Below are 6,000 nucleotides of genomic sequence, written 5' to 3'. Positions count from 1 at the left end.
ATTCAAGAGGGCACAAAAAGTGAGTGGTATAACAATTTCAGATGCTACTTTCTACAGTACAATTCTCCTGGTGTCCTCACACACAGCACTCCACGTACAAAAAACACACCTCACAACTCCACTCACTCCTCTCTCTACAGCCACCTCTTCATCACCCCATGTCAACAACCATTGCTCAGATTTACTCTACAGCCCTCTCATACCCAGTCTTACAGCACCATCCAAAAATGTTACCCTTCCCTGTTGCCCACACAAGACACTTACAACACTGCTTTCTCTCCTTCCAGGGAGTGAGAGCACAACTTGAAGTTGAGAAAATGATCCAGGGGAGTGGGAGTTCAGGTGATCTACTGTAGACCCACCTGATCCACTGTGAGAAGTGCCTTGGTCCTGGAGGCTATTGATGTAGCAATAACCTGTTGAGAGAGGTGGGCCTTCATGGAAACAAGAAGAACTGGGGTAGTGAAGGAATTAAACAGGGAAATTGGACTATAAAGCACTAAAGAACTTTGGGTGCCAGCAATCAGAAACAAAAACAAAAATTGGTGGAAAAAATACTCAGCAAGTCTGGCAGCATATGTGGAGAGAAAGCAAAGTAAATGCTTCAGTGACCCTTCTTCAGAATGGGCTGGAAAGGGGAAATCGGGCAGAATGTTTGCGAATGTTCTAACATAGACACAACAAACTCTGTTGTTTCTCTCTATTCCACAAATGATTTTGTGATTCATTATTATTTTGTGGTAAGGCTTTCAGAAACAGATGCTAAATAAATTTTGATCAGATCTGATAGTCGATTCAGAAGGGTTATTCATTAAAAATTTCTGGAGAATATCTTCTTGTTTCAAGAACAATGAAAATAACAAATTGGAACAGACTTTCAGATAGGAGGTTTGGAAGGGATATGGCAATTGTAGTATTTACGGCATGGAGAGGCAAATGGGATATACAATGTTGATAAGATGATAAATAGAAGATTTGCCTCTGCCTGCCCCAAAATTGGAAAACCTGAAAAACGTTTGATAGAAATCTAGTAGAAGGGAATACCAAATTTGTATTCTCCAGACTGGAGATTTGCCAGAAATTTTCTTCGGTTCAGATTGCAATTGGGATGTTAGTGTAAAATCAGTTTAGAAAGATTTAAGGACTTGTTTCGTTTTAGATCCGTATGAGGAGAATTCAGAGTGGCAGGGTCTAAATGATCAGAGCTTTCATGTTCCATTTAATTAACAGTTTAAATTTTGTTTGATGTCCACAGGAGTAGTCATTTCAATTATGAAATAAATCAGGACATAGGACTGCAAGAATCACCACCACGAGGTGTACACAGGGGCAAAGTCTGGTTGAAGATTAATGGGACTGTACAATGTGTGAAATGCCATCGTAATATTGAACAGTCTTCCATGACATTTATAAAATGAACAGATTGACAGAATCAGACATAGTAGGAACTGCAGATGCTGGAAAATCTGAGATTACAAGATGTGGAGCTGGATGAACACAGCAGGCCAAGCAGCATCAGAGGAGCAGGAAGGCTGACATTTTGGGTCTATTTCTGAAGAAGGGTCTAGGCCCAAAACGTCAGCCTTCCTGCTCCTCTGATGCTGCTTGGCCTGCTGTGTTCATCCAGCTCTGCACCTTGTTACCTCAGATTGACAGAATCAATTGAGCTTGGATTAAACCCAGTGGAAGCTGAATTATTTTGAAACACGCTCCTGTTATCCTGCTATCTCTGTTATATTATTAACAGGTCTATGACAGTTGTTCTGAAAAGGTAAAGAGGAGTGAATCAGTTCTCCTCTTTTAATTCCATCTGTTGGTCACAGCAAATATTTCATTTAAATTTAGCTTGCAGCTATGTCACACTTCAAGTAAAAATGTATATCACTAGTTCACAAGCATAAGACGATGGAGCCAATTATAAGGTTTACTTAATTGAAAGAAGGAGGAATTTAATAATTTACTAATCCCAAGAAATAACAAAGACATGACCTGAAACACACTCATAAACACTGGTATGAAGTTTTTAGAAAATGCAACTATGCTAATAATACAAAAGAAGGAAGATATAAGAGTATGGAATTTGAAAGTTCTTTGAATTCTCAAGGGGCCTGAGACAATGGAGTATTTAATTGATGTCTTGTATGCTCAGTAATAATGAATATTGCAAATACCTTTGAGATGCCAGTGAATGGATGTTTCTCCAATTTGCTTTATCACTGGGCATTGTCTTTTCAGTTCCTTTATTGTAAGTCTATTGTTTCATTCTGCTGCCCCTGCCAAAGAGATACCTGAAATGCAATTCATTTGCACATTCCTATGTTTGCCTTTATTATTTTTCCATACTAAGTAAACTGCAAGAAAATCTTTCATTCCAATATTTGAAATTTACCCATGTAGGTGTTGGTGAAATAGGAGGTTCAGATTGAAATTTCAATGCCTTTTGATAGTGAGGTTAATATCATTTCACACTCTTATCTATACTGAGGGTTTCATGAACTGTTTCAGCATTAGCTTAATAGCGTGCTTGCAGTTTTAAGTCTGTGCTTTTCTTTCCTTTAAAAAAAAACTATTTTAGTCCATGAAGGCCCCAGGCATAGAAATTAAATGATAGAAGTCAAAAAATGATGGTCCATAATCACTATGGTAACATCTCACCATTATGAGAGACGAAAACAAGCAATATTTCTTCTTTTTGTTTATGATAGAGGGATTTCAATGCAAGACTGGTGCAAAATAACAATACAGAAATTGGGATAACAACACACACACATTCCAAATGCATTTTCTTTATCATGATCTGGCTTACAATTGTTACAAACCGTAGCACAACATAAGTCAGACTCTGCTATTCCTGCAGCGGTCTCAAAAGTTACCATTGCTTTTTTTAAAAGTACACGCAGTACCCCAATTTACCTCACTACAGACCAACCTTAACAGAAAACCCAGACCAGGTTTTAGAACTGGAGAAGAGCTTTTTTTCAAGTAATTATACTGTAGCTCCAACTAAACAGATGTAAACCATTGGTATATAACACTACTAGTGTTATACTACTATAATACTACCACCGTGGGCGGCACGGTGGCTCAGTGGTTAGCACTGCAGCGTCACAGCGCCAGGGACCCTGGTTCAATTCCAGCCTCGGGCGACTGTCTGTATGGAGTTTGCACATTCTCCCCGTGTCTGCGTGGGTTTCCTCCTACAATCCAAAGATGTGCAGGCTAGGTGCATTGGCAATACTAAATTGCCCGTAGTGTTCAGCGGTGTGTGGGTTGTAGGGGAATGGGTCTGAGCGGGATGCTTCAAGGGGCGGTGTGGACTTGTCGGGCCGAAGGTCCTGTTTCCACACTGTAGGGAATGGAATCTGATCTAATGTACTAACTAAAACTCTAACTCCCATATAAATTCCCCTTTTACATAAATGCACATTGACAAACAGGGAAAATAGATTATTGGCAGATGCAGAAAAATACCTGGAAATTCAATCTGTGGTTTTTACCTCCTGATTCTGATGTTGAGATAACCAGGCCTTTGGTTTTCAGATATGATTTTTCTGGAAGCTTCCACTGGTTTGTAATTACAAAACAACTGATTCACTTGGAAAATGTCTCTAATTTATTAATTCAAAAATTGCAGCTCATGGCAGCCACTGTAAGGAAGGTAACTATTTTTTTCCAAGTTTAAATTGAGTTTTCTTTTATTGCAGAGAATAGGCTGCTTCTACTAGGAGGAACAACAGCACGCCTTTCAGTGCTTTTCTCTCTATCTATAACTTAATTCCAGTGCCAACTGCTCATTTAGATAAGAACCAATTCGCTTCATTTGTTTGTAAAGAGATAAAAATAAAAGTTCTTACAAAATTCATTTTGGCTTGGCAGCTGGACTAATTCCCTCAGCTGCAATACCTTTCTGAGTTTTAACTTATCACTAGCCAGTTATATAATGAAAGTTCTGGGCCCTGGCATTTTTATAAATTTGTCTTTTGGGAGGTCAGTGAGTGATAAGACCAATAGAGTATAAGAAATAGGAGCAGAAATCAGGCCAATCAGCCCATTGAGTCTGCTTTGCCATTCAATCATGGCTGATAGGTTTCTCAACCTCATTCTCCCGCTTTCTCCCTATAACCCTTGATCCCCTTGACAATCAAGAGCCTATCTATCTCAGTCTTAAATACACTCAATGACCTGGCCTTCACAGCCTTCTGTGGCAGTGAATTCTATAGATTCACCACTCTCTGGCTGAAGAAGTTTCTCCTCATCTCTGTTCTGAAAGGTCTTCCTCATACTCTATGGCTGTGCCTTTGGTTCTTAGTCTCTCCTATCAGCGGCAACATCTTCCCCACATCCGCTCTGTCCAGGCCATTCAGTATTCTGTAAGTTTCAATTAGAACCTCCCATTCTTCTAAACTCCATCAAGTATAGACCCAGAGTCCTGAAAGGTACATCATATGTTAAGCTTTTCATTCCTGGGACTATACTCATGAACCTCCTCTGAACCTTCTCCAGGGCCAGTGTGTTGATGGTCTTGTCTTTCCATGTTATTGAGTGCAAAATGTCATTGAACTTTACACCGATCGTTTGGTTAGGTTGACATTTGGAACTTGGTTTTGCTCCTTTGATTGCCCTGTGGATAACTCTGTTTTTACCTCATTGATACACCTCTGGTGGTTTCAACCGGTTGTACCTGTTACATTCTCTTTATCCTTAATTCCGGGGATGGATTACCCCTAACCCACTTCACTTTCCCTGGAGCACTGCTGCCCTCAGTTGGATGTTCAGCTTCTGCCTTACCCTCGCACTCTATATTATTTCCCATGAGCATATTGAAGTTTAATTTACTTGGAGGTAGTAATTCTTTTATTTTCTCCACCAGAATGGCCTATGAGCACATGATATCTCAGAGAATGCTTTAATTTCTTTCTCTGGCTTTGGTCACTATTCTTTCAGAGGCAAACTCTTGACAACTATCCTGGTCAACAGTCATGTCTGAGCAGACACTGGCCACCACTGGTGCTGCATCCTGAATTTCTGTGGATCACTGGGATGAACAATTTTCCTTGTAGGCATTGGCTTCCTGATGTGAAAGCATTACTGTTTTCTATCCAGAACCCTCTTTTACTGGTCAGGTTCGGTTTTGATTTTAGCTGGCTTTGGTTTCTGTCCGATTTTCCTTTTCTATCCAGTTTGTCTCAGGAGTATTTAGCCAATCTTTATTTCTGTCTGCTCTGCGAAAACGTCCATACCTTAACTACCTGAACTTATATTTGTTAACTCATAGTTCTCAGCCAGAATTGCTGACTGCAAAATTCTGTTCCCCCATATCTATCTAATCCAACTCTTCTTGAAGAACTACCTCACAGACATTTTCAAAGGAAGAGTCAATCTTAAGTGTCTATATTCATTGGTCAAAGGTGAACTGCTTAAGCCATTCAAATTGCAGGCGTATCTGGTCAGGTCATTTTTTGAGAAACTGGCTGCATTATTTGTGAAAAGAATGCAAGATTGCCTGAGTTTCTCCCAATGTTGAGGTGGGCCTCGTCACACTTGTTGCTTACAAGTTACCCCAAAGCCCTTGTTGCTTAGACCCTTATAAGAATCATTGATAGATTTTGAGGAGTGTCTTGGAGGGGGCAAGTGAGGTGGAGAATTGGAGAAATTTAGTTATGAATTTCATGTCAAGGCCATGGAATAAATGATCAAAAATATTGAAGCAAGTTAAATCAAAGATGCCAAAGAGCCAGAACTGGATGAGAACATATCTGTAGAAGTGGTGGTGGAGGCACAGATTGAACCAAGGCTGTGGAAGGATTTGAAATCATTGATTGTGAATCAGTATAGCACAGTGAGAATGGGGGTGGGGTGGGGGGTGAGTCACTGAATCCGAGTCATGGCACCATATGTAAATCTCGACCCCCAGCAGGGTCTCTCGATTCTGCGCTCAGTCATTGAGCACTAGCAGTTGGTCTGGCCGTTTAAGACTTTATTCTTTATTTCTTCAATTGG

The sequence above is a fragment of the Stegostoma tigrinum genome, chromosome 1 (genome assembly GCF_030684315.1).
Source record: "Stegostoma tigrinum isolate sSteTig4 chromosome 1, sSteTig4.hap1, whole genome shotgun sequence".
In the NCBI taxonomy this organism is placed as follows: Eukaryota; Metazoa; Chordata; class Chondrichthyes; order Orectolobiformes; family Stegostomatidae; genus Stegostoma; species Stegostoma tigrinum.
This window is presented reverse-complemented; position numbering follows the sequence as displayed.